Here is a 20,115-nt window from a genome sequence, read left to right as displayed (position 1 = left end):
TTCTGACCTTGTCTTGGAGACATTTACTATAATCTTATTCCTAGGCTACTGCTTCCTCTTAAGTCAGCAGCATAATGCCCAGTACCCAAACACCACACAGGAATGATGATCTCAAATCCAGCTGATTATTTCATCCCAGAAGAGCTTCAGTCCCCCAAAAGGTGGAAGTGTTTTAAGATGTTGAGAATAATAAACTCAGATGTTCATTATAAAATATTTTTCTCTGTATAGACAATGGGCTCTAACAACAAGTTACTGACATATATTCAGATCTTCTCAACCCTGTAAATAGGCAATATTGACCCAGCTCAATTAATTTGCAAGTTCTGTGATTTGATTGGTTACAATATAATAAACTGAAGAAGGATGGGGGAATATAAGACAGGCAAGGGAGAAAAAAATTTTAAACAGTGATATTAACATATAATAGAATGCCAGCCTCAAGAGATGGAAAGTCTCAACAGTAGAGGGGCTGTGGCTAGGGAAGGCAATTTGACTGAGGGAACTCAGCCAGAACAAAAATGTCATTATGCCTATAAGTCTGAGAGCAAGTGCCACTAAAATTAATGGGGACAGGGATCAAAGACAGAGTCATCATCCAAAAGCATGTCACATTTGCCTCTCACATAACAGAACCATATGGATCACATGCATCCTATTTTTATTGCTTTTTTTATTTGAGAGACACACACAGAGAGAGCTCCCACCCACTTGTTCACTTCCCAAATGCCCACAATGGCCAGGGCTGCAGTCAGAAGCCAGGAAAACAAACCAGGTCTTCCGTGTGAGTGGTAGGATCCCAATTACTTGAGCCAACATCACTGTCTCCCAGGGTCTGCATTGGCAAGCAACTGGAATCAGGAGCTGGAGCAAGGACTTGAACCCAGGCACTCCAATGTAAGATGCAGATACCTTAATCAGTAGGTTAAATGCCCTCTCCCTGTTTTATATATATATATATATATATATTTTTTTTTTTGACAGGCAGAGTAGACAGTGAGAGAGAGACAGAGAGAAAGGTCTTCCTTTGCCGTTGGTTCACCCTCCAATGGCCGCCGCGGCCGGCGTGCTGCGGCCAGCGCATCGCACTGATCCGAAGCCAGGAGCCAGGTGCTTCTCCTGGTCTCCGATGTGGGTGCAGAGCCCAAGCACTTGGGCCATCCTCCACTGCACTCCCGGGCTACAGCAGAGCTGGCCTGGAAGAGGGGCAACCGGGACAGAATCCGGCGCCCCGACCGGGACTAGAACCCGGTGTGCTGGCGCCGTAGGTGGAGGATTAGCCTATTGAGCCGCGGCGCCGGCCTCCCTGTTATATTTTCAAAACCACATTTATAAATATTTGCAGTTCTTATTCCATTTTCTGGACTTGGATGTACAAGGTAACATGTCCACAAATGACCCTCTCAGATGGTCACATTGGGTAACTGGGAAAAGTTTCACTATTACTGGTATCCTACAGACCTCCCAAGGAATATTACAAAGAAATAATCTTTTATCCCATATTTACAACTGGAAATCAACTGCCCTAGAACTCATGACATGTTTAAGTGGGTCCAGGATATCCTAAAATAAAACAAGTCACTATTGTTTGGCCCATCCAATTATCTTGACATTATCAAGACTGTCATTACAGGGCTGACAGGACTTTTTCAAAGCCAACTTGTTCTTCTGCGTGACGATGAAAGGTAAAGGGAAGACCTAATACTCTCTTAGAGCACATTCTCTCCACTGGCATACTTCCTACGGTAGTGGCTGATCACAGGACTTTGGACGACCATGGAAAATCATCTCCTTAGAGCTGCAGACTTGCTAACCACCCAAATAGTAAGACCAACTTATGTCTCAAATTTGGTAATATTCAGTTACTTTTATGTTCACATTTCAAATCCATGCTCTTGAAAAACATCTACGATAGTTACTTTCAGAATTTGGAACCAACAGCCAAGAGAATGTGGCCTAAGAGCCTTAGCATCTGAAGTCATTTCAGAGGTAGAGGTATATTTAAATTGTCTTAATCACTAAAATGTCTAATCAGTTATGATGTCCATTTGCCCTGTTGAGTGTATACTTTTGAAAGTTAATTTACTGACACAAAGAGGTGATATGTGAAGGGTGTTTTTGCCCAGGAAGTTAGTTATAAAGCCTTTGAATGAGACAGGCATCTCATATCCTTCTTACCTCTTCATGTGGTTCTAACTAACCTCTCTAATCCTCTTTCTACTTACCTCATGTTCAAAGCCCCAGACGATGTCCTGGCGCACTTCAAGAAGCATTTCCCTCTGTAGACAAGCCCATCAGTAAACGCAAAGAACTGACCTTGCACCCAAACCAGGACAGAGAGAAGCCTCTGGTGGAGGCCAGGGCTCCAACAGGTTACTGAATTTCTAGAACTTTAATGTGTCAACAAAATACCCGGAGGTATACAGAGGAGATTCTGGGGCCAGCACTGTGGCACAGTGGGTTAAAGCCCTGGTCTGCAGTGCCAGCATCCCACACGGACGCTGGTTCGAGTCCCGGCTGCTCCACTTCTGATCCAGCTCTCTGCTATGGCCTGGGAAAGCAGAAGATGGCTTAAGTGCTTGGGCCCCTGCACCCATGTGGGAGACCTGGAGGAAGCTCCTGGCTCCTGACTTCAGATCGGCACAGCTGACTGTTGCGGCCAATTGGGGAGTGAACCAGCAGATGAAGACCTACCTACCTACCTATCTCTCTTTCCCTCTCTCTCTCTCTCTGCCTCTCCTTTTCTCTGTGTGTATTTATGACTTTCAAATAAATAAATAAATCTTTAAAAAAAGAAGAGGAGATTCTGATACATAGGTCTGTGGTGGGTCCAAGATTCTGCATTTCTAATCACCTTCGCAGTGATGTAGATGCTGCAGGCACATGGACCCACTTTGAGCAGCTCAGTGTCCACACTGCTCAGGGAGACACCTGTCCTGCTCTGCCACCGCTGGGCTCTGCCTCTTTAGGCACAGTGTGTCTCTGAGTAGTGCTTCCGCTTTCCCTACCACAACAACCAGGCAAGAAGTGAAGGCTCTTACCAAATTCAGGGAGTGCGGGGATAAGTGAAGGAATAAATGCAGATGAAAGCATTCCAAAAAAGTTTAAAAAGCTTCTCAAGTACCTGTCTTTAAAATCACTGAAGGGCACAAAGATAGATCTTCCTCTAAAACCAGAAGATAGGATGTTGCTGTCAGTTTTATGTCCCACTGGGCATGTCATTCCTAAACTCTTCATTGAATTGAATCATAGCAAGGAAGACAGGCCAATTTTCTATGTCCACATATTTCATGGCTTATAGAATTCTGCCTTAAAACTTACCTACAGCTATCTGCTCATTTTAGATACGACAAAAGTGAGGGCCAGCGAAGATAAATTCCTTGCCCATTATCACAATAATAATTAAGGGCAGAGACAGGACTGCAAACCAAGGACATTAACTTGAAGGCAATTGTCCTAAACCTTCCTTTTTTCCAAGTTTCTTGCAAGACACTTGCAGCCACTTTGCGTTTTGTGGCTGTAGATGGTCTGAGTAGCATTAGATCAAAGCAATGTTGACCAGAGGAGACGGAGAGAAGCCCTAGGAGCACAGAGCAGCATTTCTGACGGAATGATGAGGCACGTGTCATCAGGTGCAATCATTTCACCTCTGTCCTCTCTGAGGAGACTCAAGAAAGAATCACTGCAACACTCATGGGGCCCCAAGCTAAACTCCAGAGATGCCGTCATCTGTTTTAATCTAAGATAATCTTGTAAAAGTACGCTGCAACCAATAGGCCGTGCTATAACTAGAGTACGTGTTTGCCATATGATCACAAACAGCTTGGAGACAGGGTCCATGATGTCACCCAGCTCCAGAAAGAAGCCTGCAAGCAGCAGAGCATGCCAAGAAACGAGGTCTGGACCACGGAGGCAGTGATGTACACAGAAGGAGCCGGCCTGGATGCAGACTGATTAGCTGTGAAAAAGTGGTGCTGGGTACCAAGCAAGGAATGAATTATGGAGTTGTGTGGAGAGAAATGGGCTCAGGGCAGATTTATTATGCTCCATTTCCACTCTGCTGGCAGCCCGTGCAGTCTCAGAGGTACAGATTTACTCAGGACTGAAATTTTACATCCAGGAATGCTATCTCAAATAATCTAATTTGGTGAGATGAGAAAATCGTATCTCATAAAACTATCATCTTTTTCCAAAAGCCCACATAAAAGTTTACAGGCTGTTGAGGTGTCTGACCCCAGCATGAGCTTCCAGGATAGGTGATACAATGGATTTAAAGACGAAAATATTTTAATGAGAAATGCCTCTGCTCTGTGTGTGTAGTGTGTTCTTTACAACCTGAACTTCATAAATTTTTATAAGGTGTCTATTTGTTATTAGGCTCAGGAGCTGCTGTGTCACTACTCTTCAGTCAAAGCTATTTCAAATAAAGGAATCTTGATCCAGGTGTGATACATTATATGATATTAAGATATACAACCCTGCACCCACTTCCAGCATCTCCTCAGTAACATTCATGTCTTCTCGCAAATGTTAAAATAAGCACATTCCCCATAGCTGTGAAATGCATTGCTCTTTTGGCCATCGTACATGTAGAAGCAGACTGCTCAGCAAGAAGGGAATTTGACTGTCCTCCACTAACCCTACATGGAGGAGAAATGATGTTCAAGAGCACAACAAATCCCATGCCAAGGAAATGTCTTCAGGACTTGCATGTGGGTGTCTTTTTGGGGATGAAAAAAGAAGAGGCAAGAGAGAGGGGACGCTACAGCCAAACAATAGCAGCTATCATATTCCAAGTGCTCCTTATGTTTCTGGCACAGAATAAACACTTCGTATGTGTACATTGTCTCATCAAGTCCTTGCAGTCCTATGAAATATACAATATTATGTCCATTTTGCAGGAGAGGAATCTTCAGCTTCGAGATGGTTATGATTTACCCACAGCCATACAGCAAGAACTTTGTGGGTGTGTCAGATCACAGAGCGCATAGCCTTATCCCAAGGTCACCTCCCGTGCTGATTTCTAAGACTTCTTCTCTTGTCAGCATCATACTGGCTTCTTGGTTACCTGCAAGAATACTATGTTGGAGTAAGGGACTTCAGGAAAACCTTGAAGGGGAAGAGGTTATGAATTATAGAGTGTAAGAGCAAATGAGCTCCTGAAAATACTCTTGATAAAATTAGTGAGCCAGTGACTAGGCTGAGGTCACACAGCTGCTAAGAGCAGGAGCAAGATTTCCTCCTCACCCTCCACTACTGCTGCAGGCCACACATCGGGGCAGGAGTGAAAGGGCTGTGTAACAGGTGGCTTTCCCTTCTCAAAATACTGGGACATTTTTGGCCTCATGTTCTTCACTATCTTTCTCTCTTCTCCTGTACCAGAATGGATGAAACTGACAATTACAATGTGATCAGGATAGGGCAGGCAGGGTCAAGAAGAGAAACAATATTGTGATATTTTTCTTTGCAATTCCTTACCTTGAGGATAAAAGTCATCCCAGGAATTTCTTTTGAGAGAGGGGTGTGATGGGAGGAGTAATCAAATATTTAGTTAACAAACAACAGTATCTACTATCACAGCCAGATGCTGTGCAGTCATTAAATTGGTAAAGGAGTTAAAATGCATGCTCTCAAAGAGCTTACAGTCTAGTAAGAAAAATCAGTAAAACAGATCATTCCAATCTAAGATTGCAAGCATCCTAAGAGAAACGAAAAAGTGACATGGGAACAGAAAAAGATTATTCAGGAGTTCAACTCAGATACGGGGTGCGCAGCACCTCTGGTGAGAAGTCACCAAAGATGACCTCAGAGTTTGCCTGTTGTGTAAAGGGCAGGAAACAAGTGGAGAACTCTGCATAACAGACACATCAGGACTTGGGTCTTTCAGCTGCGAAATGAGTTACCGTTATAGCACATGATAGGTAGTAAATGAGAACATGCTAAAAATGATCACATAATTGTTCTTTCATTGTTAAGGTGACCAGGAACACCTCTTTCCCTACTATTTTTCTTATATATTCCCCTCCCCTGCCTATAGCGACTCCTTAAATTATTTTATTAATAATGCCAAGAATGAGACAGATTAGTAGTAATCACCCTGTCGAGGATCATCTCAGTGCAGGAATTCTTTCTTTACTGTATCTACCAGCTGATCCTCTCATCCACTGTACACTTGCAACTACAGCAAGTGTCAGACTTTACAAATGACATAACGTTATTGGACAGCGTGAGTAATGAGGAAAGTCTTTCTCACATGGAATTGAAATCTGCCCCCTTATAATCCCATGCACTCAATCTGGTCACGTCTACTGGAACTTCAGAACATGAATCTGCTTCCTTGTCCAAGTGGCTTCCTTTTTCACTGCTTGGAGGCAACCACCATGTCTGTTTGAATCTTTCTTATCTGGTACCAGATGGCGAGGCATACGGTTTGTCCTTTAGATAGAGGGGGTTAAGAAGTGGCAACCATGAATAGTGAGGACAAGTCACAAAAAACATGCTTTGTGTCTTTCATCATTCTGGAGTGTTTATCATGACTTCAACCAATGATGAAATCATGATCCTAGTGCTCACCTTCTCACGGTCATAACAAGGCTTGAGACAGATGAAGCTGCAGTTTCATCTGAGAGGTCCTTGGAAAGGTCTGACCTTCCCAATTAAGCTCAGGTTCTACAGACTATTAAAAATCCACCCTGTGGAGGGCTCCTCAATCCATCACCATAATTAGCCCTATGGGGCAGTTCAGTTGTTGTCTTTTAAATTTTTCATGAATATTGGAAAACAAGTTTGCTATATGACCAAAAAGTTGAGATCTGTCAGGTCTGACCATGGCTACCTCCCAAATGCATAATTCCCTCTCACATTTAATTTAGTTGGTTACATCACTTTCCAAGTAGCTATACCTTATTACCAATCACCCACCTTCACCTACTCCTGCATACCACTGAGCCTTCCTTACCTTATTGTTGAAGAGAGAAGCTGACATCTATGAGGGCTGAATTATACTGCACACAGGGTCAATCATGACATGACTCTACACTGAGGAGATGTTAAACTGCCAAGCTTTATGCCATTTTCCCCTCATCACTGTTAGTTTTTATGCACAGTCAAGTGTTACTTAACAAGAAAGAACACTATTGCTGGATTTTAAAATAATAAAAGATCAAAGTTAGAGTTGTGCATGGCATAATGATTAACATGGTATTAATTTAGATATCAACATAACAATTTAAATAGATCCAGTTAAATGCATGTATTGAGGGGCCCACATTACAGTGCTGCAGGTTAAGCTGCTGCCTGCAACACTCGCATTCCATATGAGCTCTGGTTCAAGTCCTAGCTGCTCCACTTCCAATCCAGCTCTCTGCTAATGTGCCTGAGAAAGCAACAAAGGATGGCCGAAGTGTCTGCACCCCTGCCACTGATGTGGGAGACCCGGATGGGCTTGCAGGCTACTGAATTCAGCCTTGCCCAGCCCCGGCTGTTGCGGCCAACTGGGGAGTGAACCAGCAGATGGAAGATCTCTCTACCTGTCTCTCCTTCTCTCTCTCTCTCTCTCTCTCTCTCTTTCTGTGTGTGTGTGTGTGTGTGTGTAACTCTTCCTTTCAAGTAAGTAAATAAATCTTTTTAAAAAGTAGATGTATTGCAGTACATTCCCTGAGGAGCTCTTACACATATATGGTAAACAAGTTTTCTTGCTATAACTCTTGATAATTCAGAAACATTATTTCAAGAATCAAATATCTTTAAAGATCATATTAGCCATGCCATCCAAGTGTACATTGTACTGTTCCTTCTCCAATGCGAGCTAAGAGAAAGACAACAGACCTGAGAACTTATGAAATTCCTCACAAATATAAACTTCGCTTAGAAAAGTTGTACACAGCAAAGCAAGAAAGAGCTTAAAGGGGTCTGTGCTGGGACAGCAGCAGTTTCAACTGGTGCCATTACACTTGTACATGGGGTATAGTCATCTCGGTTTCTACTTGGCCACGGTGGAGAAGGGAAGACAGAAAGATGCCACAGAGAAAGGAGCCTATTGTTGCCTAACATACAGCCACAGGGGCAGCACAAATGGCTGCTCCAATGTGCAGAGAAAGGAGAAGCCTGGAGACATGAGAGGAGAGAGACACTGCTGACATGCAGCTGCCACGGAGGTCTTGGTACCTGAATGGTCACTGTGGTCTTGGTTACCAGAACCACAACCGTGCACATGCAGTGCTATCTGGGGAGCTGAAGAAACTACTGACTCCAGGACCTGACCAACCCCTCCTTTTACACTTCTGTAGGGTTGGGCTCACTGGACTCCATATAGCACAAACAAGTTCACATCATTGCAGAAAACTCTGATGGACTCCAACCTGTGAGCAAAAGCCAGTGCACTGTCAATAAGAGGGCGCAGCCTGGTTCTTTAGAACCAACACATGATGTGTTCCATGAAGGTGACTCTGGGGCAACTGAAGGAAGTTAGTGTAGCACGGGAACAGTAGCTTGGCACAGTTTTCTGGACTTTTGTTAAGAACCACAATTAACTATGATAGCCCCAGTTGAGAACTAATGGAACAGCTAATAGCCAGGTATGGCCTATCAGTCATCTGAGATACTTGTTTACTGGGTCCCTCCTCAAACCTAGTGAGTCCTTGCCTTTAAGCAGTTATTCCAGGGACCTGAACCTTCAGCATCCCAGATTCTTCCACATTCTGAAGCCCAGGAATCACCGTACAAGAGGTGTTATTAGCACCAGTCTGGTGAACACAACCACCAGAGAGAAAGGTCTATGAAATAGAAAAACAAGATTAAGATCTTACCTGCCACATTCTGAGTGCTAAAGATTTTATTTCTATGGAAGTGAGATTGAGCATTAAGAACCCTACATGCAGTAATAAGGTACATATGGACATAAATTCTTTGGCCAGCCTCTTACATTTCACCAATTATGTCTTTATCTTGTCAATTATTTTGCTTCCTAAACTCCAACATATTTTGCTTCCTAAAGTCCAAGTTAGCTGTTAAAGTAAATAAATTGCATGTGAACCCAAAGGGATCCTTCAGATGACTATGCAACTACAATTCAGGTGCCTGAGAAGAGACTGTCCTTAAGTGAACCCACCCTAATTATACAAACCCTGGTTACCTAAGCTGGCTCCGAATCCCGGATGCCTCGCTAACATTCCCTGCGTTCTCATGTGGACCAAGCTTAGGAAGCACACTCATGCAGAAGCTGTGTGTTAAGCTACATGATCTTTCCAAAAGTCCTAGAACCTACCTAACATATTTTGTTAGTAAAAATCTACCTATACTTCACATTACAAAATTTCAAGAGTCCTTTTAGTGCTTAAATTCCAAGCCTCTATTCAACCTTTCATTTCATTATTCTTTTAAAGTAAACAAAGGAAGGTAGATGAGATTACAGGAAATATATAATTCAAAAATACCAAGTAAGTTTCAAACAGAAGCCCAAAAACCAGTTTCAAAAATTCTCTTGGCAAAGAAATCAGTGTATCTCTGAGGTATTTCATGTTAATAATTAATCCAAATAATGCACTAGGATGGCTACCTCTACGTAAGTGCCAACAACTTTAGTATGTGATGTGTATTATTTCATTTTGTCAACAATAATCTCATACAAGAGTCTCTCATTTTCTTTTCAACTTGGGAAGCTAAGTCACAGAAGGGCTGGGTTATTTGGTCAAAGTCACATAGCTAACAAGTTAAAGAGCTAGAATTTGCACCACAATGTCTGAGTCTGGAACTGGAACTCAACCTCTAGGCTGCACTATTTCTTGTCTTCAAAAGGACAAAAAATGCAGAGAATGAGATGAGTTCCATCATCAGCATCTCCAGGTATGTGAGAATAGGCGCAAGGATATTACACACAAACATAGTATTAAAATGCCTGTGTTTGTATATAATTTATGTGCAAACAGTGACACTTTATGCTCTGTATTCTTATTTTAAGCATTAGATTTTTCATCACATATAAGGTAAGACCTCTCCTGAGCCTGTGAGGCAATTTTCCCACCTCCCAGGTAACAAATCTGAAGACCTCACTGGTGCACACAATTTGTTTGTGAGGTTTTAATTTCAGTGTTAACACCAGCAGACATTTTCCTACACTTACATGTAATTTTTAATATCCCTCGACTCAAATTTTAATATTCTAAATTCTCTGGGTCTAATTTTTATAACATTTCAATGAGGATTTTGCACACGCTACTTTTAACTCCCAAGATACAATGATGACTTAACAACTGTCTTGTACTAAATGGTGGCCACTGCCATATCCCTATCTATTATTTCATAGAAATAGCAACCTACTAAGTCTGAGAGAAATTAGAATCTGAACCCAGGTTTGAAACTTGTATAATCTGACCAAAATCCAGACTTCCAGAATATAAAAACCTTAACACTTTAACACCAAAAATCAGAGCTCCCTGCAGAATTTTACACAATCTTGACACTCATTTACAGAAGCAAAGATTTAGCAGAATTAGCTTATTATCTCTCACAATGGGCCTTTTTTAGTGTAGCTCAAAGGGACTGTTTAACATTTCATCATATCTTCTTCATTGTGTTATTTAAAGTACATATCACAGTAGGGAAAATGAACACTCGACTCTCGGTGAAGATTTAGCTGAAAGACACTTTTCTTGATCGAAAAGTAAATAATGCAGAAAAGAAACTTTTTATGCTGAGAGAAGAAGGTGGGCAACGGTCCTCAGCACCAGTTGTTCCACACACAAAGGATCTCAGTACCACCATCTGTGATATTCCTGAGTGGGTGCCTTGGCGAGGCCCCCTAAAATAACAGAGCACCCCCTTTTATCTTCAAATGCACACCAGAAAAAGAATGGGATATATGCCCCATGTTAATATCGGTTATGCCCACTTATCTAATCTTTGTTTCGCCGATATAATAACATAACAGCATAATGACTATTCCAGAATCTCAGCCGGAAAGAGAAGAAAAAGTTGAATAGCTTTAGCTCACACAGGACAGGATACCTCTGTGTGTGCTTTTTTATTTCTAAATTCCATTTCCCATTATAAACTCAGAAATGTAAATGCCTGGCACATTCATATTTATTACCAAAATAAAGTGCTCGCTTAGGCTCATGAATTTCAATCCTTTTTATTTGTTGATGATAGAACTGTCTTTATTAAAGGGCTAAGTCATTTTTCATAAAGTAGGCACGAAAGCCTGGTCATCTTTTTGTATCAGTTTATATGTATTTTAATCCATCTCTGCTATTTATGAGATCATGGAGTTGATGTGGCACCAATGGATCAGAAACAAAAGGGCGAGTGATTTTATTGGTCAATATACTGCCTCCTATGTTTTTTCACTAACTTCTGAAAAATATGCTCATGAATTTTTCTTCAGAATGATTGTCCTGTACCAAATCTCTTAAAGTTCAATGGGGGGGGGGGGGTGAAGAGCATGTTAACTTGATTAAGGCAAGATGATGACCTTTAGCTGACTGAGGAGACTTATTTTAAGAGTGTGATTATCTTGATAAACACCTACTACCATTTCTTGAACAACCACAGTGTGCACAGTAGACCACGCTCCTCCACAGATACCATCTCATGGATCATTCTCACAACTCAATCAACCCATTTCACGGATCAAGAAGTTGAGGTCCCAAAAAGTTCCATCACCATGTTCTTACAGCTGGTGAGTGTAAAAGCCTGATTGTGCTCAGAACAATACCACATTCTTCACCACCCCACCATCCTGCTCTTATAGGCCATATGTTACAGTTCTCCACCAAGGCTGGAAATTAGACTCACTTAGGAATGTTTTTTGTAAATATTAGTAAATGAAACCATTCCCTAGAGCTGGGCTGGCAGCATTGTAATTTTTTTAAAGCTCCTGAAGTGACTGAAGAGAGAATCCATGGGTGAGGATAACCAGATTAGAGGATACCTAGGAATACCTGTTTTGAGATATGAACATTTCTTTTTTTTTTTTTTTTTTTTTTTTTTTTTTTGACAGGCAGAGTGGATAGTGAGAAAGAGAGAGAGAGAGAAAGGTCTTCCTTTTGCTGTTGGTTCACCCTCCAATGGCCGCAGCGCTGATCCAATGGCAGGAGCCAGTTGCTTCTCCTGGTTTCCCATGGGGTGCAGGGCCCAAGCACTTGGGCCATCCTCCACTGCCTTCCCGGGCCACAGCAGAGAGCTGGCCTGGAAGAGGGGCAACCGGGAAAGAATCCGGTGCCCCGACCAGGACTAGAACCCGGTGTGCTGGCGCCTCTAGGTAGAGGATTAGCCTATTGAGCCGCAGCGCCGGCCGAGATATGAACATTTCTACAAGTAGTCCTAGAGCAACAATGCAAGTTCAAGCTGTTTATCCAGAGCACCAACCTGAAACAGGAACAGCAGACAGGGACGCGCTCCAACCCCAGCAGCATCACAGGATCCGTTTCCTACCCCCACCTGCTCCTTCTGCCCCGTGTGAACGCACACATGGTGTCTTAGTGCTAAAGTAGACCCAGGAAGTTGTATAACTCACACCCTCTGTCTACAACTGATGGGGGAGCCCAGAAAAGAAACAGCTTGGCTTGGCCCAACATCTCCTGCTAGCGGGGAAGGTAGAATGAGGGCATGAATCCCCCATGCCCTATTTCAGCACTCCTTTCTCTGAAAATTTTTTGGAAGCAGTGGGAAAACAGGTGGGGCAGGGAGTCAGCCAAGGCACCTGAAGAGTTTCAAGAGCCAGAGAAAGCAAAGACAAGAAAAAAAAAATTAAAAAAAAAAACAGAGAGAGGAGAAAGCTACAATCTGCAAATAATGGAAAAATGAAAATGGATATAGAACAATGCAACCCAACTGGCCAGAGAAAAATACAATAGGGAGAAGGAGCAACTGCATAACCTAACCGTAAAATAAGAGGAAAATCCAAGGGAATGACCAAACCTTCTATTTGGCTTTGGGAATCACATCGAGGTCTAAAGTACTTTCAAAATAGAAAATAATATTGAGGCAAATACTAACTATAGCAAAATCACCAGGGAAGAAGGTCAGGGCTGCCAGAAACCCCCAAACCTGACAGGTATCATTCACTGCCTTGCCACTCAAACTGGGGCTCACGGATAAACAACTGCAACATCCCCCCAGAGCTTGCTGGAAATGCTGCCTCACCTGATTAATAAGATCTCCTAACGAGTTACCTGCATATGAAAAATTCAAAAGCACCGGTTCTATCGTAGGAACCAAACTGAGGTGTTAAAACAATAGTTATGATACAAACTGGGACTAGAGAACGAAGCATTACATGATTTGCCAGTGCTCTGTGACATGCCAGGCTTTGAGCTGGGTATTTCAGGATGTGGCAGTCACAGGTTAGGCAGGACTGGGACAATGCCCTTAGGGGAGAATGCAGACAGCACACATATATGAGGAAGACTTGGACTTGTGCTTCAAGAGGATATATCAAATCTAACAGGGTTCCTGTGCAAGAGGATATATCAAATGTAACAGGGTTTCCCTGCAGCAAAAGCTGGAGTTCCAAGGGAGGATCAGGAAGCACTCTGCAAGTGCGCTGACTCCCACAGGTGGAAACTGTTGTAGAAAAGTGGGAAGGCTTGTTCCCAGCAGGAGACAGCATGAGCAAAGAGGCAGTACGTAGGACTGGCTGTGTATCTGAGGAGCACTGCCTTCAGCCTACAGCAGAGACTATTTCTCAAGACTCTGGGACAGTGACTCAGGACTGCTAAGAGAGGGGGGAAGAGGCCTGTGGCATAGTTGGGGCTCCATTGCAACCTCCGAAGATATTTGAAGGATTCGACACTGGAAGGTAAAATTTGAAATCTATCAGTGAGCCAACACATAGAGCATTTGAAAATGACCACCCAGAGCTGCACCTGCCATTTAGCAGGCATTCAAGTACTAAATGAGTAAATTAACAAATGAGTGAATCAATCTGTGAGTTGAAAATTCACAATGTGGAGCTCCTCTGGGACTGGACTGCAGGAGAGGCTTATCTGTCATTTGGTAGGGCACTGGGCGAAAGTTTATTAGCCACTGCCTCAGCTTGGCTCGGCACCAGGAAGCTGATTCTTCAAAACCAAGCAGGAAATGGACTGGAAACCAGAGAGAGAGGGGAGAAGGGAATCTGGTCAGAAAGCCATCCTGGTAGACTGCAGACAATGCAAGACTCTGAACACACAGTATCCACAGCAGGAGAACTGACAAAGGGGGCATGATACAGCATCGTGATGGTAGAGTTTGGGGGTGTAGCTGTGACTGCTTCGTGGACTGCAGAGATACTGGAAAGGTCCTGGATGACTACACGTGTGAACACTGACACAGCTTCATCTCTGCTCGCTTAATAAAGATGTTGACTGGAAGCTAGACTTGGAAGCTAGATGTTAAATACCAGGCATCTGAGAGCCACACAAAGACATCCCTTAGGTGGATCAAAGGGTCAGTATGAAAACTAGGAGAGAGAGCAGAGCTAGGATGTCATTCTAGGAAGACATAATGTAGCACTAATAAAAGGACACCATGGAACAGAAAGTAACAAACCAAAGAACAAGAAGGAGATAATCTATAAAGCAGAGAAGATCAAGAAAAATCCCCTAGAATTTCAAAAAATAATTAAAATAAGAAAGGAAAAGTAAAGGGTCCATGTTGAGACACCTGGGGATCCATGAAGGCAATGAGCCAGGTGGCAAAGAGAGGTAATGGACTGGTCGGGGGAGGGTATGACAAGAAACCAGAAGCAAGTAAAAAGCAGTGGGAAAGTGGGACACACACACTCACTGTTCTTCAGATCTTTGAAGACACAGGATCTTATCACGGCAGTACAAAGCCAATTTCACTTTTTATTTCTGTGAACAAAGTTTTTTTTTCCCCCCACAAATAAAGCAGCCACTCCTGTGAGGACTGAATTAATTGCTAGCATTTTAAAATATAAATTGTTGCGGTGGAAAATCAAGCAGTGACATTTGCAGTTACTGCAGGCAGAAAAAAGCCTAAGGGAGGGGACGTGGCTATCCAAGGACTTGACAGCCTTGTCTTTTCAGGGTACCCAGCTTCACACAGCGCCACTCTGCGTAGACCTTCACCTTTCAGAGCTGTTTGCTTTGAAGGATTCTTTTTTTCCCAGAGCCAGGTCACTTGCCAGAGAGAAAGAATGCCAAGAGTACCTGGTAGACTTTGATAGAGCCTCATATAACAGCTACACTTTGTAAAGTTATCGGCCAACTGCTGACAGGCCTCACTAATTGGCCACATTTGGGTGACAAGTACCCATGAATGTACTTTCCGCACCGGTGCAGACAGATACACTAAATTCACTGTTTTCCCTTTGCTCTGTGAATCCGTGCATTGTCAAAATGCTGTAAAATACTGACATTATTTTTAATACAGAGGATACTTAGTGATTACTCAACTGATGTAAAGATGCATTTACTTACACAATGTGAAATAATGTAGTGCAAATCAAGTACATAAAGAATTATACTGTAAAACATCACCAACATGAGTCCAGAGGGGACAGTCATTTTTCCTTTGTTAGATGTCATCTTGCCCAAAACATTTCACTACAAATGTATCCAAGAGAGGTCAAGGAGATCTGCAAGAACAGCTGTTTGCTTTGTGGTTTTGATCCCAAGCTTCCTCAAATCACTTGGGGAAATGGATAAGGAGCGTTAATTCTTAATCCACAGACATTTGATTTATGGAAACATAGAATCCAAACAACCAACCAACCCTTTAGCCAAATAAAGGTTTTTTTCACCATAAAAACCTTAAGAACCCACAACACTTGCAATGCTGTATTATACATTTAAAGGCATTTATCACAGGGAAGGTGCAGCACACACGTAACACACAGATGGCATCCAAGTAAGATGAAAGGACCTGGAAAACGAGGAAGTCAGACCCCCAAACGCTTAAGGGAGCTCTTTCAAGCCAAAATCTGTAACTTTATCTAAGACTGTAGCGTACTGGCTTCATGGAAAGCCTTCTTTTTAATTTGAGAAATGCATTTCCCACAGATTCGGGAACTGTGGGTTAGCTGCTTGAGGCTGGAGCCATTAACGCAGGCTTTGTTCCTCGCATTTGAGCATCTCCAGCCACATCCTGACAAAGTTTGCATTCGCCTTGGTGTGAGACTTCTGGGCAAAGCAAAAACCAACGGCAACTGCAACCCTCACCTCCGCGTGAAAATGAAAAGAGGTTCCCGACCTAGCAACTTTCTGAAAGCATTCCAAAACTGCGTTTGTTTTGCACTCACGGAGGTGGGGGGAGCCTTGGCAATTTATTTTCCTTGAAGGACCCGCAACACTCCCCATCCAAGTGCACCACAAACATTGCGCCCTCCGGGGCCGGCCGCAGCTCTCCGGGAGGCATCTTCCTGCCGGCTCGTCCTGCTCCCCACCGGCCCCCGCACGGAGCTGTGGCGTAGCAGATGGTCCTCCCTCTCCCCTCCTCCTCGTCTCTTCCGCAGTCCCACAGTGTCCTCCCACCCTGCGCTGACACCTTCACCAGCGCTCGGTAGCCGAGGCCGCCCCCTCGGAGCTCCGGGTAAATGCAAACTTTGGGGACCTTCTCTTTGCCTCACAGCCCCCATCTCACCTCCGCTCAGAGACAGAACTCGCCCGGGAACCCCAGCTCCCACTGCCGTCCTCCTCAGTCCCCTAACTACACCTATCACTGTAATGAACCCCAAACTTCCCAGCCCGGGTGGCAGAGGCTCTGCGGTCAACCACAGCAGGGCACTCTCCTGCCCTCTTTCTCCTCCATCCTCCCCTTCGGTCCTCGAGAACCGGAGCCTACCCGAGACTCCTCTGGCTTCGGAGACCCACTCTTTTAACTCCAAGGATTCGCAGGAGCCTCGCCTCTGCAGCCCGGGGCACGGCGCCCGGACGCCGTCCTCTACAAGTGGGACCGCCGGACAAAGTGCAAACTCTATCGGGAAAGGGGGCGCGCAGGCACTCCCGCCGGCGGCGCGCCCAGGTGCTCGCCCGCTCCGCGGACACTGGGCTGGGTGGGCGCCCGGAGCTTACCTCTGCGCGCGGGCCGCGGGCGCTCGGGGCAGCGACTCCTCCAGCTGGCAAGCTGTTGCTCGCGCTCCGGCGGTGGCAGCGGTCCCGCCAGGGCTGCGCTGGGGCTTCCCGCAGACGCTCGCCCGCGCTCTGCGGCAGCCCGGGCGGTGGCAGCAGCGCTGGCGCTGGCGACCGCTCGGCCCGGCGCGGCTCTGGAACCGTCCAACTCTTGCCCGCCCCGGGGCCGAGGCCCCCGGCCGCGGCCCCCGCGCTGAGCGCCTGCGCGCCGGCCTCGCCCAGGTGAGGGGCGTGTGCCCGCAGCCTGCTGGGCGCGCCCCGCCTGCACCGGTAGCGGGCGGGCCCCCCGGCCTGGCCGCGGCGCCAACGCCACGCCCGCGCGCGGCAGCGGGCGACGGTTCCCCGTGCGCAGCGTGGCGAGCGCACCCGGCGAGGCGAATGAGGCGGGTCTGCTCGGGGGCTCGTCGGTACTGCAGAGCCTCCCGCAGCCTCGCCGCCTTAAATCCCGCCTTTCCAGGCGTGCGCGCACCGCCGGCGAGAGCAGGCTCTGTCCCACCGAGCGGGCGCCGCGCGGTCCTCAGCCGCGGGGCTCGCAACCCCTCCAGAAATTCGGGGCGATGGCAGGGGTCCCGATAGCGGGTGCCGAGCCGCGCGGTGAAGGCGGGTGTCCCCGGTGCGGGTCAAGCCGGAGGGACACTCTCTCCTCAGAGCTCGTGAGCCCAACTCCTGGCGTTCCCGCGAGCCGCCCTGGGCTCGCAGACCACGCCGAGCAGCCCGGGCGCTGGTGGCCGAGCCGGCAAGGCCCGCGGCGCACACGGCAGCACAGCCTGGCTGGGGACTTCAGAGGCTCGAGGGAGAGGGGCTCGTGTTTCTTCGGATTTCCTTGGGTGGTGTTTTAAGTTTTCAAAACTACAGCATGTCCTCTGGTACACCGATGAGGGCATCAGCTGAAAACAGTGACAACCTGGCCCAGACGCTCGGTTCTGAGAGGGGGGGCGGGCATCCAAGAGCCGTTTTCTGAGATTACTTCTCTGGGGGGGAAGTTCAAGAGCACTATATGACAAGACAGCTGTGTGCCACAGCAGGGACATTTTTTGATCAGCTGATTTAAAAATATTATTCTTCGGTTTTCATCTCAGATGACTGACACCAGCTCCATACATAATTAAAACAGCAGCTGTCAATGTCTTGGCATCACAGTCCAGAGTAAACATCTCAGCGTCCAGCCGAAGCCAGTGCTGCTCTCCACGGTGGGTTTGAGATTTGACACGCACACGGACCCTCCATCCCAGAGTGTTCTAAAGGAGCAGCTTGTGTTTAGCTGTGCTCATTATCCACCTTGGAATATAGGATTATTGCAGGCGCCAGCACACCTGAGGTACCAGCGTGAGAAAGGGCATTAAACTAACGGATAATTTTTATGTTTTGAAAATCCAAACATGCTCCCATCCAGGCAGGTGATCTCACTCATCACTAAAGACAGACACTTTCTTTGTATTACATTTATTCTTGTAACTGTGTCCTATTTGAAAATGCCCGAGGAGGCAAGCACCAAAACTCAATCATTATAAATCCAGTGGAATATCAGAAATGATCATCGCTTACAGAACTACAGCCACTTCCCTTCAGTGAAGATTCTATCAAAAACAAGTCTCTCAAGAAAGTCCCTGAGGGGCAATAAGGTGGGGTTCTAGTAGATTGGGGCAAGCAGGAAATTCCAGAAGCAAAAGTCTCTGGAGAGGCAAACACCTAGCTTCCAGTGCCCTGCACTCCAGAGGTGGAACAGTGCGGTTGTGATTGCTACTGGGCTCCCATAAGTATTTATCTCCAGGAATCTAAGGTGCACAGGAAAGGGGAGGACTCTTTAAATCTTTGTAGTCAACACCTTGGATTGCACTTGGAGGCAAATGAATAACCTCTGCAGAGTGGAACACCTGTGGGAAATGTTCCCCGTGGCTTGCACAATTTAGCAGCATGTGCATTTTTTATGTCCTGCAAACTGCAACTATATCCTTCTGTCCTCCCTGTCTATTTTTAATCACCTATAGCTAAGACTTATGGTGGAGAATAATTTGAGGGTTGCATTTCCTAACAGCTGAAAGAAGCATAAACTATAAGCAGACAATTCCCTTTTTTTTTTTTCCATCTGTGACCCAACTGAGAGCTGTGCCCTTCATGTCCTTAGCCAAAACACTATTAAGGTCCTTGGAGACCCAAACAACTGCAGTGCCTCCATTCTAAATGCACTGAAATATAGAAACATTAAACTACAAAAACAGGATTTAAATGCCTTGAGAAAGTTAAAACAGCTGCTCTCTAGATTCTTCTGATTGCAAATGAGTGCCTACTGGATAATTTGGCATTGCCTGGGCCTCTGCAATACTATCTGATACAGGGATCTTCATGTCTTCACACCCTCCAACCACTGTTTCCCTACAATGAATATTGCTAATTTCTGGAATGATGGAGTTGACTGACTCAGAGAACTATAGCCCTGAGCCAGGAGCACTGAGACAGTGGTCAGGATAGCAACACAGAAGGCGGCTCTCGGGGGAGAAGATCCAAACACTGAGAAGAAGCATAGCAAGACAGGGACGGATTGAAGCACTTTCTACTTCGGTGTGTTTAGGAGGTATGTGGCGCATTTGTTCCTCAGTGTTGATGACCATATTAAAAGCAGACAAACTCCTTTTAACTACACCCATAAATTCATACTTCCCAATGCATGAAGAACTTGGTAATAAGAATATCAACAAGTTTGAAGATTTCATAAATCACTTAGTTTTGCTATATGAGAAACAGACATTTGCTTGTGCATGAGATGTTATTTTCTAAAACAAGGTCTTGCAGACATTGTTTATTGCTTTGTAACCATCAGTCTTGTGGCTGGGGGCCATACTTTGGAAAATCCTCTTGCAGTGAAAGAAAACTGGACTAAGAATAAAAGGCCTGAATCCTAATTTCACTTTCATGCATAGGACTTTTCCTGTACAATGGAGCCTTATCTCGAATAGATGACTGCAATACACAAAAGAAGTCATATGTATGAACCAGTTTGGAATGGTACAGAAGCACCAGTTACCATTGCTTGACGGGTTTCTTG

The 20,115-nt window shown here is 45.1% G+C and overlaps 1 protein-coding gene across 5 annotated transcripts in view; it reads right to left on the bottom strand.

Annotated features, from left to right (window-relative positions):
• The window catches only part of ZNF385B (zinc finger protein 385B), a 473,021-nt gene extending 455,087 nt beyond the window's left edge, over window positions 1–17,934 (bottom strand). Inside the window, exon 1 of one of the 5 annotated variants that reach the window (XM_051849389.2) lies at window positions 17,016–17,934. The gene's annotated coding sequence lies outside the window, so the exon portion shown is untranslated. Of the gene's footprint in view, window positions 1–16,163; window positions 16,185–16,243; window positions 16,757–16,785; window positions 16,992–17,015 lie in introns of those variants that run through there. The other 4 variants (XM_002712320.5, XM_070070514.1, XM_051849390.2 and 1 more) reach the window with 4 other exon arrangements.
• Between the last annotated feature and the right edge of the window lie 2,181 nt (window positions 17,935–20,115).

The sequence above is a fragment of the Oryctolagus cuniculus genome, chromosome 3, assembly GCF_964237555.1.
Source record: "Oryctolagus cuniculus chromosome 3, mOryCun1.1, whole genome shotgun sequence".
In the NCBI taxonomy this organism is placed as follows: domain Eukaryota; kingdom Metazoa; phylum Chordata; class Mammalia; order Lagomorpha; family Leporidae; genus Oryctolagus; species Oryctolagus cuniculus.
Note: the sequence above shows the minus strand (reverse complement) of the source record. Positions and strands in the feature narration are given on the sequence as shown.